A 13,736-nucleotide genomic window follows, 5' to 3' on the forward strand; every position below is an offset into this window, starting at 1 on the left:
ACTGCTTGCCCACTAAAAGCTGAACACACAGAAGGGGTTTTCTTCTGGAGCCCACAGGACCTCAGATCCACAGGAGAGACAGGTGCCAGTCACTGACAACAAGACCATGTACAATAACAGATAACAAGATGGCAAGAGGAAATTAAAGAACTTAAGCAAAGGAAACCAAGACAACCTGGCAACATAAGAACCCAGCACTCCCCCCACAGCAAGCAGTGGGTTGCCAAGCATACCAGATAAAGAAAACTCAGACTTGAAATCATACCTCACAATGATGATGGAGATCTTTCAGAAGCACATGAATAACTCCTTTAAACAAAGGAGGACACAGATAAACAAATAGCTTTTAAAGAGGAAACAAACAAACAAAAAAAAAAAACCCAAACACACAAAGAAATAAAGGAAAACACAACCAAACAGATGAAGGAATTGAAAATGGAAATAGAAGCAATGAAGAAAACACAAAAAGAGATGATCCTGGAGATGGAAAACCTAAAAAAGAAATCAGGAGTCACAGATGCAAGCATCACTAATAGACTACAAGAGATGGAAGAGAGAATCCCAGGGGCCAAAGACAACATAGAAAACATATACAAAACTGTCAGAGAAGATGCAAAAACCAAAAAGCTCCTAACCCAAAATGTACAGGAGATCCAGGACACAATGAGAAGACCAAACCTAAGGATAATAAGAATAGAAGAGGGCAAGGAATATCAACTAAAAGGCACAGTAAATATCTTCAACAAAATCGTAGAAGAAAACTTCCCTACCATTAAAAAGATGACCATGAGCAAAAAAGAATCCTGCAGAACCCCAAACAGATTGGACCAGAAAAGAAACTCTTCCCAACACATAATAATCAAAACAACAGGTGTTAAAAACAAAGAAAGAATACTAAAATTAGAAAGGGAAAAAGGACATGTAACATATAAAGGCAGACCAATCAGAATTATGCTAGACGTCTCAACAGAGACTACAAAAGCTATAATATCCTGGACAGGCATCATACAGACACTGAGAGAACACAAATGTCAGCCCAGGTTACTATATCCAGCAAAACTCTCAAATACCATAGATGGAGAGACCAAGATATTCCAGGGCAAACCTAAATTTACACAATATCTGACCATAAATCTAGCCCTAACAAAGAATGATAGATGGAAAACCCAATACTAAGAGGGAAACTACATCCTAGAAAAAGCAAGAAAATAACTAAGCAAGAAAAGTGAAAGAAGGAAGACACACAGACATATTTCCACCTTTAAAAGTAAAAATAGCAGGCAACAGCAACCACTATTCCTTAATATCTGTTACCATAAATTGACTCAATTCCCCAATAAACAGATATAGACTATCAGACTGTATACATAAACAGAATCCAGCATTTTGTTGCATACAAAAAACTCATCTCAGAGACAAAGACAGACACGATCTCAGAGTAAAAGGCTGGGAAAAATGCTTCCAAGCAAACAGCCCCAAGAAAAAAGATAAAGTAGCCATCCTAATATCGATTAAAGTAGATTTTCATACAAAAGGTACCAAAAAAGATAAGGAAGGACACTTTATACTCAATACAGGGAAAATTTATCAGCATGAATTAATTCTCGATCCTTAACATATATGCCAAAAGTATAAGAGCACCCTGATTCATAAAAGAAACCCTACTAATGCTCAAAACATACATAGCAACACACACAGTAATAGTGGGAGACATCAACACGCTACTCTCATCAATGGACAGATCATGGAAACAGAAACTGAACAAGGACGTAGTGAAACTAGCTGAGGGTATGAACCAAGTGGAATTAAGAGACATATACAAAACATTGGACACTAAAATAAAACAATATACCTTCTTCTCAGCACCTCACAGAACCTTCTCCAAGCAGTCACAAAACAAGCCTCAATAGATATAAGAAGATTGAAATACTCCCATGCCTCCTATCAGATCACCATGAATTAAGGCTGGTCATTAATAACAACAAAGATTTTAAAAAAGGCCATATACACATGGAAGCATAACAATGCTCTGCTCATGATAACATGGTCAAAGAAGAAATAAAGAAAGAAATAAAGTATTTTCTAGAATTTAATGAAAATGAAAGCACAACATACCCAAACCTATGGATTGCAGTGAAAGAAGCACTGAGAGGAAAACTCATAGCTCTGAGTGATTCCAAAAAGAAACTGGAGAGAGTATACACTAGCAAATTGACAGCACAGTTGAAAGCTCTAGAACAAAAAGATGCAGATACACCCAAGAGGAGTAGACAGCAAGAAATTATCAAACTCAGAGCAGAAATTAATCAAATGGAAACAAAAAGAATCATTCAAAGAATCAACAAAACCAAGAGGTGGTTCTTTGAGAAAACTGATAAGAATGAGAAACCCATTGCCAGACTAACTAGAAGGCAAATACAAAGTATCCAAATTAACAAAATCAGAAATGAAAGTGGAGACATAACAACTGAAACTGAGGAAATTGAAGAAACCATCAGATCCTAATACAAAAGCCTACATTCAACAAAATAGGAAAATTTTAAGAAAATGGATGAATTCCTAGACAGTGTCAGATACCAAACTTAAACAAGGACCAGATAAACCATCTAAATAATCCCATAATTCCTAAAGAAATAGAAGCAGTCATCAAAAGCCTTCCAACCAAAAACTGTCCAGGACCAGATGGGTTCAGTGCAGAATTATATGAGACATTTATTGACAACCTAATACCAATACTCTCCAAACTATTCTACAAAAGAGAGTCAGCAGGAACACTACACAATTCATTCTTCGAAGCCACAATAACCCATATTCTTAAACCACAGAAAGACCCTACAAGGAAAGAGAACTCCAGACCAATCTCCTTTATGAACATTGATGCAAAAATACTCAACAAAATTCTTGAAAAATGAATCAAAGAACACATCAAAAGGATCATTCACTATGATCAAGTAGGTTTCATTCCTGGGATGCAGGGATGATTTAATATATGAAAATCCATCAACATATTCTACCATATAAACAAACTCGAAGAAAAAAAAAAAACACATGGCCATCTCACTAGATGCTGAGAAACAATTAGACAAAATTAAACAGCCCTTTATGTTAAAAGTCTTGGAAAAAACAGGAATCCAAGGCCCATACCTAAACATAGTAACAGTTATATAAAGTAAACCAAACCAATTGCCAACATCAAACTAAACCATGAGAAATTTGAAGCAATCCCACTAAAATCAGGGACTTTACAAGGCTGCCCACTCTCCCTCTACCTATTCAAAATAGTACTGGAAGTCCTGGCCCGAGCACTTAGACAGCAAATGTAAATCAAGGGAACATAAATGGGAAAGGAAGAAGTAAAACTAGCCCTATTTGCAGATGACATGATAGTATACTTACGTGACCCCAAAAATTCCTCCAGAGAACTTTTACAGCTGATGAACAACTTCAGCAAATTGGCTGGATATAAAATTAACTCAAACAAATCAGTAGCCTTCCTATATTCAAAGGACTAACGTGGAGAAAGAAATTAGGGAAAAGATACCCTTCACAATAGTCACAAACAATAAGAAATACCTTGACGCGAGTCTAACCAAGCAAGTGAAGGACCTTTATGACAAGAACTTCAAATTTCTAAAGAGGGAAATTGAGGAAGATCTCAAAAAATGGAAAGATCTCCAATGCTCATTGATTGGAAGGATCAATATTGTAAAAATGGACATCTTACCAAAGCCAATCCACGGATGCAATGCAATTCCCATCAAAATTCCAACTCAATTCTTCATAGAGTTGGAAAGATCAATTTGCAAATTCATCTGGAGTAACAAAAAACTTAGAATATCAAAATCTACTCTCAAAACAAGCAAACTTCGGCAGGAATCACCATTCCTACCTCAAGCTATATTACAAGGCAATTGTGTTAAAAACTGCATGGTACTGTTAGAGAGATAGGCAGGTAGATCAATGGAACAGAATAAAAGATCCAGAAATGAAATCTCACACATATGGTGACTTGATTTTTGACAAAGGAGCAGTAAACATTCAATGGAAAAAGGACAGCCTTTTCAACAAATGGTGTTGGCTCAACTGGCACTGAGCATGCAGAAGATTGAATATAGACCCTTTCTTATCTCCTTGTACAAAGCTAAAGTGCAAGTGGATCAAAGGTCCACATTAAACCAGATACACTGAAACTATTAGGAGAAAAAGTAGGGAAAATCTTAGAACAAATAGGAACAGGTGAAAATTTCCTGAACAGAACACCAATGGCTTGTGATCTAAGACCAAGGATCGAGAAATGGGACTTAATGAAATTGCAAATAATCTGTAAGGCTAAGGACACTGTCAAGAAAACAAAATGGAATTGAACAGATTGGGAAAATATCTTTACCAGTCTCACATCTGATAGAGGTCCAATATCCAATATATACAAATAACTCAAGTTGTTGGACTCCAGAGAATCAAACAATCCTATTAATAAAAATGGGGTACAAAGCTAGACAAAAAATTCTCAATTGAGGAATATCAAATGGCTGAGAAGCATCTAAGGAAGTACTTAACATCTCCAGTCAACAGGGAAATGCCAATCAAAACAATGCTGAGGATCTACCTCACACCAGTCAGAATGGCTAAGATCAAAAACTCAGATGACAGCAGATTCTGGCAAGGATGAAGACTAAAAGAAACACTTCTCCACTGTTGGTACAACCACTCTGGAAGTCAGTCTGGCGGTTCCTCAGAAAATTGGAAAAAGTCCTAAGTGAAGACCCAGCTATTCCACTTCTGGGAATATATCCCAGAGATGCTCCAACATACTGTAAGGGCAAATGCATCAAAATGTTCATAGCAGCCCTATTTATAATAGCCAGAACCTATAAAAAACCCAGATGTCCTTCCGTAGCTGAATGGATACAAAAATTTTGGTATATTTATACAATGGAGTACTACTCAGCTATTAGAAACAATGACTTTATGAAATTCCTAGAAAAATAGATGGATCTAGAGAATATCATCCTGAGTGAGATAACCCAGTTACAAAAGAACAGACATAATATGCAGTCACTGATGATGGGATAGTAACCCCAGAAAGCTCTGAATACCCCAGAAACAGCTCACAGGCCATATGAAGCTCAAAAAAATAAATAAATAAAAGGCCAAAAAGTGAAAGCCTCATTCCATCTTAGAAAAAAAAAAAATAAGTGTATAGCACCCTCTCAGAATGTGGTACACCTAGACCTTAAATCATTAATAATTCAAGAGCTAAGAAAATAGCCTTGTGGCAAATTTTGGTATTTAAAAATTATTATGTTTAATCTGTACATACCGAGAATACTTTGACTATGTCCATGTTATATCTTGTTCTACATGTTCTTTACCCTTATGATAATTAGTAAGATTTCAATGCATAGTATCAAACCTTTAAAAGAAATCAAGTACTGACAAAAATATATTCAAATAGTTTTATGCCAAAATACTTTTAAAAATCTGTACATGTACCTCTCTTTTTTAAATAAAGATGTAAGAAAAAAAATAAATAGGTAAAAATAGGTCAAAATTAAGTTGGCAGAAGGCAGAAGGCAGAAGATGAATCAGAGTCAGAACAGAAAGGTTCTCTCGGTGAGGCTTATGAGTACAAAATTCCTGTGTAGGAAACAAGGAGACGTGAAAGATATAGAATTAAAATATAAATTATGCTTTTTTATACATCGATATTAGTCTAACGATAATTTGAGAACTAAATGGATAGTCAGGCAATGGATATCTGGGAGGAAAGCCTGACTAGAGCAGGTAATAACCAGTATGATTTTATAACTATTGGATTCAAGGCCCTTGCAAAGTGACATCCATGTTCAATAGGCAGAGCTGTTTGTTTCATTCTTGAGAATAATAGAGGGTCTCTGCCTTCACAGTATTGGCCGGGTGCCTGATGAATGTGACTTTACTATTTTCTTCTTGCTTTCCTGTCACAATGGAGTGTTATGATTGACGTACAGATGCAAACAGTCACTGCTAGTGGATGTCGACTTTCTTCCAAGGCAAAGGTCATAGACATTTATGAAGTGAGTTACATAAAGCAGAAAATAACACAGTGTGCCCTCAGCTAGAGGTCAAACATTCAGGACTCCATTTTGCCTGCCAGCCTGGAAAGTGGCTCTGTCTCGGGCAATCATTACCCATGCAGTTCATATTCAGACTGGCTTACAGTGAACCCTTTGAGCTGCTGAGAAAATCTATCAGGTTCCTAAATCAATCCAATCTCCAATTATCTTAAATGATTATTCACATGCTTTTCTTGCTGTCAACACATTAATAGTGCCTGCCTTCTTTATCATTCTCAGAGGCTCTTTCTGTTTCTTAATTAATGAGAAATAGAAGCATTCAAAAAGAATTTTCTTTTTTTTTCATTTTGAGATTTATAATTGAATTACATTTTCCCCTTCCTTTTCCTCCCTCCAAATCCTCACATATGCTACTACCTGATATCCTTCAAATTAGTGGCCTCCCCCCACACAAACTTTTATATCTATATTTTCCCCACCAGTTTAGGATCATGTTTCGGCAAAGTTTACCCCAGGACCTCCTGTAGATCTCACCTATATTACTGATGGCAATTCATTAATTTATTATGTTAAAAAAACCCAAAGTCATAAGAGAAATCAGATAGGAGTTTCCTCAGCTTAACATGTTCATAAGACTCCCATTGTAGAAATTAGCCTTTAAGGTAATAATTTCCTATACTTAAGATATGTTTGAAAGATTCTTGAGTTAACCAAAGACATGTTATGTCTGATTTTAAATATAATATTAATATTAATTGATATGCATTCATAAGTTTGTGATTCATTGGAATATATGAGATAGCTTGATAGTCAGTGTCAGATGTGACATCCAAAATTGTTTTCTTTAAAATAAGCATCACATTACACATGAAAAATAATAGAAAAGAGAGAGTTCTGATATCCACTTGCTTCATGCAACTTGTATTTCTCTGTTTCAGCAGGATTTGTACCAATAGACTTTGTTATTATGGGGATTTAACAAGATATATTTGAATAAATACCTGTCACAAGTTCTGACACAATCACTGCTCAGAAATGTTGGTTGGATTAGAATTTATATTTACTTTGTCCACAACAGCAAAGATATATAGGAAAGAATCTAAAATCCCTGCTAATTCAGTTTTCCAGAATTTTTATTTTTTATTTTTTAGATATAATCTATATAGAGTCACATTTGGGTGGATGGAGTTGGAGGAAAAGGACATTACTATCACACTAGTGGGAATATTATAATTGTCCTGAAAAAAATGCAAGTTTTTAAATGATGAAAATAACTGGCTAAAGACTGTTTTGATGTAAGAAGCATGCATCCTTCAATGAGACAAAGAAGTAGAAACTGAAACAGTTGATCTCTATTTCCCCTTTTTGCTCTACTTTGATCCTTGAAGTGGATCCAGCTTCATATGTAGCAGCAGACTGCCTTATCTGGCATAAATGGGAGGGAGGCACACGGTCCTCTGAAGGGTTGATACCCCTGCAAAGAGGGATGCTAGAGGGGTGAGGCAGGAGTGGGTAGGTGGGAAACCGGGAAGGAGGTTTTTTTTAATAAATAAAATAATTTTTTTAAAAGCAGAAAAGAAATAGAAACTTCAGCTTGGTTTTGTCTGCTTGTTGTTTTATGAGAGAGAGAATGTGTGTGGGGGAGGGAACAAGCAGAAGGAACGCATAGATCTGTGAGGTTCTCTGAGGTGAAATTATGGGAGGGGAAACATGATCAAATTATATTGTATGAAATTATTTTCAACAAATAGTTTTTTTTTCACAAAAATTTCACGTGATCTTATTTTCCTTGCTAAGGGGGTGTTTCTTCAGCTTGTCATTCTCCAATTCTTGTGACATTTTCTGATCTGACAGGTCTGCTTCAATCTACTTCATGGAATTCATTTACCATCATCTGTTCCTTAGATGTTATTGTTCCTCTCTGATTTTCTTCATTACTCAAACTGTCTTAAGGCACAGATGTTAGTCTCAAAGTTCACAAGTGGAAAAACACAGATTTTTCCCAATATCAACAGCACAGGCAATCTAGAATTTTGAACATTTTTTTTTTATGCCCCTAGCTTGGGCTATTGCAGATGTTTTCTTGTTCTAGTTTGACAAAACCTTGTTGGCATGAATCTCAAAATCTGTTTCACAGAGCAGCAGCAGGAATAGTATGCACCAAAAGCAGCAACAGGAGCTACAGCAGCAACTGTATTTGAGGGACTGTTAGGTAAGAAATGCAGAGATCATCTGGCTATGACCCGAAAATGTTAGCAATTCCTTCAGTGTGTTGACAAAGGCAATACTATCTCTGTCACTGTATATGTGAGGGAAGTAGACACAGTTACACTGCCAAGAGATTGTCTTGGCCATAGAGGTAGCAGACTATAAATTCAGGTTGCAAGTCTATTTAGGCTAATTCAAGAGACAACAACTTCAGTAGCATTATTAAACTATCTATTCAGTGTCCATTTCTCTTTTACCACGCCATACAAAAGTAGAATTAGATGACAATATTTTACTTTAACACCAAACAGTAGAATTAATATGCATTGATTTAGGTCATGTCATGACAATAAAATTTGATGTGGAAGAAACTAGCCAACAGAGAGTCTGCAGGGAGAGTTCTAATACCCAATGTCTGGGTTCTAATACCATAGGTGTGAGAGAAGTTGCCCAAAGTAAGTATCCCCAGAAGTTGGTGTTCTGACCATGTCAGTGTAACTACATAAAATTACAGATTTCTGGGAGTGGGTTTTAGCAAACACCCACCAACTACAATTAGACAGAACAGTTAAGAAGAATAAGTATCTCAGTCCCAAAGGAGAGAGATTAGGGAATTCCAGAGGCATACCATAGAATACCATAGAGTAACTCCCACAGTGTTACTCTTATCTTTCAACTAACTCATTTGTATAAGCTTCTCATAGGGTTATTAAAGACATGTTAGTGTGATTGAAGAACATTGGTAGTTGCCCACATCCAGGCTTTTAGCAACATTGTCAGAAGAACAGAAGTTTAGCAAAAGTAGACACTTAAAAGTGAGAGCTGATGCCACCTAAGTTTTTCTGAAGACAACAATAACAAGGTGGAAAATTAAGCATTCAAATGTAAAAACAAATCTGAGTCAGAGAAAACAAGACAGCACATGGGATTACAGAGTCCCTGAAAGTGTCTCAATGGCAAATGCTTCTCTGAAGTCTTCAACCATGGTAATTTTATTTTCACATGGAAAATCATCTGGTACCATTAAGGTTGGGGTGCATGCCTGAAAGCTGGTATCAGTTGAAAAACTCATGGAAAACAAATGGATAAACAGACCGATGATTGTCTACCAGCCTAAGGGAGCAACTACTGTTCACAGAGAGTCCTCATGTGAAAATAACCTAATATTTTCACTAGAAACCTCCTATCAAAAAGGTATAATCAGCTAGTATAAAAAGATCTTCTGACAATATTTATTTATTTACTTACTTATTCTTGTGTATCTGGGCTTCGTATATGCTAAGCATGTACCCAACCCTGAGTTATAAACGTGACAAACAATTCTGCTTCACTGTTCAATTTTTCCAGGGTCTTTGGAGTAAGTTGTTCTGATTTACAAAAGGATGGGACTATCTTATTTTTTGCTTTTTTCCTCTTGTTCTTCTTTGCCAGTTAGGACTAGGGTTATAAACTCAGGAGGAAAGTACGAAATATCACCGTGTCTTTTATACTTCAAACTCCTAAATGTGAATTTAGCGAATGCTTTGGTTACCAATATATTTATATACACTTTTAAAAGATCAAAAATTGAGAGACATGTTAATCTAATGAACTGAACACAAATATTAATGACCATTTTCTAGATGCCAATAAACTGTCAGAAAAAAGGATTATTGCATGAAAAATGGAAGCAGAAGGAGGGGAACAACAGTAGAAATGGTACGAAACAGGAACAATAAGAGCGATTGCCTAAGTAAAGGTGCTTGCCACCAAGTATAATGGCCTAAATTCAATCCTCTGAACACAAGAAAGAAGAAAAGACCAAACTTCCAAAAGTTGCTATGACCTCCACATGCATTCCATGGCTTGTATAAATGCACACACACATAAAGGAATGGATAAACAAATAAGCACAAAATAAATAGATGCAATATAAATGCACAAATTGGCGAAAAATAAATGTGCAAAGGAAGCTGTTCACATAGACTGGAGAATGCTGGTGCTCAAAATTAGACCGTGGAAAGCACAGAAACACACATTCTGTCAGTTACTTTTCTTATGTCTGTGACAAAGTGCCTGATCAAAGTGAAATAGGGTAAGTGAGGGTTTATTTATTTTCATAGATTGGGGAGAGAGTCCACCCTGGTGGAGAAGGCATGGAAACAGAAGTATGAAGTAGCTGATCACATTGGGTCTATAGCTACAAAGCAGAATCTACAAAGGGTGGATATCAGCTTACCTTTTCCTTTTTATTCTTTCCAGAACCCCTAACCCATTGAACAATGTTATTCACATTTGGACTGGCTCTTTCCCTTCAATTAAATCCAATCAAGAAATTCTCTCACAGAGCTACTCAGAGGGTATTAAACACACACACACACACACACACACACACACACATTGTGTGTGTGTGTGTGTATGAGTGCTTACACATGCTCTCACACACAATCTTACCAAAGCAGCCTCAAAAGATTCAGGAATAAAAGTGGAATTTGCCTGGGATAGAGAGTTGGTCTTAAATAAAGAGATATGTTTTACATTTTCTGATTAATGCTCAAAGAGAGGCTGGCAATGGATAGAAGATTTTACTCATTATATATACTGTGGGCTTGTCCATCCATGTATGCTGTCACCCTTAAAGTTCTTTCATGCCCTGGATTTAATAATGATGGCTGTGACCCTGTGCAGCCCCTTGAGCCAGAGACATGTTCTTTCATATGGTTGAGTAGGCTCAACATCAATTCTAAATCAGGGTTGTCTTCTTCTGTTATGGAAATAGAGCCTAACAGGAGGTAAGTATAAGTGACCACACATTAGGAGAAACTTTTCATCAACCCTCAACTTTAATTATGGTACATAATTTTCTTTCTCACAGTTTCTAACAAGTGCTGCTAGTGTAATATTTATCTTCTGGTTGCATTAGGGTCAGCTGTCCTTGAGATAAAATTGACATCGTATAACTTATTATTACCTAAGCAAGTTTATTAGCAAATCCTTTATAGCAACAATTTTACAATTTCAAGTTTCTCTAGCATCAACAATGAGTATATGGCCAGAACTTAAGATTAATCTAACATTCACCAGGGTTGGTGAGTGTGCCCCATAGTTAAAAGCACTTTCTTTGCCAGATTGACAGTCTAAACTCAATTCCCACATTCCACAGTAGAGAGAGAGAGAGAGAGCTTTTGAAAATTTCCCTGTGACTTCCATACATGTGACTGGCCTGTACATTCTGGCCTCCATAAATATATATTATTCATACATTTTAAACAACAACAATAATAAATAAAAACTAGAGCAAAGTTAATCACAAATCCTTACCTTGGTCTGTGGCAAAACCTAGAAATTTTACCCTTCTATAAGTGTGGACATGGTTTGAAAGTATCTCCCAAGGTTCACACTGAAATACAGTCTTCATTTTTGAAGTATTAGGTAGGTGGAAAACATAATCTGATTGTGATGCCTGGATGTGTGGCCTTTGGGGGATGATTAAGATGAGATAATATTGTTATGATGGAATCCTTATTAGTAAATTCTAGTGGTATTACAAGAAGATAGAAAGATATAAGAAATGATACCCATTTCCACGCTTTCTCTTTCATGTAAAGCTTTCTGTCTTCTAAGTACTCTGGAAACCTTAGGACATGTAAGGATATAAGTATATATTTGTATGATGTTGTACCTTCAGAACAATAACCAGAGTCATCCTCTTGTATTATATTTGGTCTATAATATGGTGTTTTTGGCAACAGGAGACCAAGTAATGTACATTCTGTAGTAAATTTAAACTTGAAAGACCATGGTGTAAATCTTAACATAAGAATCATCACACCCTCCCTCCTTCATTTTCTCCTCAAACCTGAAATGGCTTGCAAAAAGAAGCCAAGAAAATTTTGAGAGAAGAGGGAATCATTAAATCCACGGGAAAATTTATTGAGTCTTACAAGAAACTAAATTTAAACTCAGCAATTGCACAGTTCAAACAGTTTTGTAAAATTTGCAATATTGAAGAAAGGCGATCTTTCCAAAAAGTAACACGGAGAAGTAGCCAATAGAGTGGGAGTTTTAAAATTTACCCAGGCTGAGGTGAGGGGAGGAGAATCCCCCTCCCAAAGTAGAATTCTTCGCCCTGAAATGAAATCACCTGAAGTCAATTAAGAAGCAGCTTTCTACATAAGAGCTCTTTCACTCACCCTCACCCCCAAAAACACAGGACACAAAATTTTTAAATACTATAACTCTCCTTACCGTCCTCTATAACAAGAGCCAACATTAACCTGCTGAAGACCACTTTGTACCTCTCTTGTCCTGGTGCAGAGCAAAGGAGATAAACAAAATTTGCTGTTTTCTAAATGCAGATTGCCCCTAGCTGATGTTGTTAAAGGTCATTATCTTCTTTATACCTTTGTTTTACCATTTTTCCAATAATTTACAATTGTTTTGTTGATAGTGCTAGAATTCAAAGCCTAGTGGCTCAGAGCTCTTCCAACTTTTAATGCCTTCCTTGGATATATGCTAATGAGCTTCTGTTTCCCCTTTCTCTTGTTAACCTGACTTTTATGTCAGGAGTCTATTTCAAGTAGAAGTCTAAGAGTTAAAAATTATCATTGTCCTATATGTGGAGAGGTGTGCCTAGGAGACCGAGTCTTCATTTTCCACAGGAGAAAGTCAGTAAGTATTATTGAAAAGAAAACTAACAAGGAGATAACACTTGGAGTGTGGTAAGTGTGGCTGGAAAGCTGCAGTGTAGCTACTGTAAAAGGCTAAAAGATCAGCTTTTTAAAACTCTGGACATGTCAAATTGCATAGAAATGCTTAAGGTAATGTTATGTACACCCAAATAACTTTAAATGGCCACCTATGGCTCTTTCCATGGGTTTAAAAAAAATGGATGACTACTTCTATCATTTTTCTTTGTAATTAATGAAATATTCTTTAAACATGTTAAGGGTATCATACATTACTTATCCCACTAGAGTGTGTTGTGCCAGCTATAACAGTCCTTATGAAAATGAGGGCAGAAAATTAGGGCTTTAAATTATAAAGACTTCGGGTGATTGTGGTTAGAAAAGTAAGCCCATTTATGAGGATGGCAGCTAGATAGTCCATTTTTCATCCATAATCGAGTACAGTCTGACAGTATTGTCACTATGTGGCACACAACTGTGTTTTGATTAACCTCACAGATATAATGGCACAATTTCTCTTTGCCCCTAATAAATGACTCAGGTAAAATAGGTCCATATGGTAATGCACATAAACTATGAATTTGTGCTTGCCTATTGTTTAGTCAATCATACTACACACAATTTTATTCACATTTTACATGAATCTCAATGCTCATTCACTGCTGATATTAAACTGTTAGCATCTTCAATCTAAAACAAATACTTTAAAATATCTTATTAATTATTTGAGAATATAATATACATTGTGTTTTAATCATGTTTGCCCCTTTCTTAGATTCTCCCATATCTTCACTCAGTTCCCTAC

The sequence above is a fragment of the Micromys minutus genome (genome assembly GCF_963924665.1).
Source record: "Micromys minutus genome assembly, chromosome: X".
Lineage (NCBI taxonomy): Eukaryota > Metazoa > Chordata > Mammalia > Rodentia > Muridae > Micromys > Micromys minutus.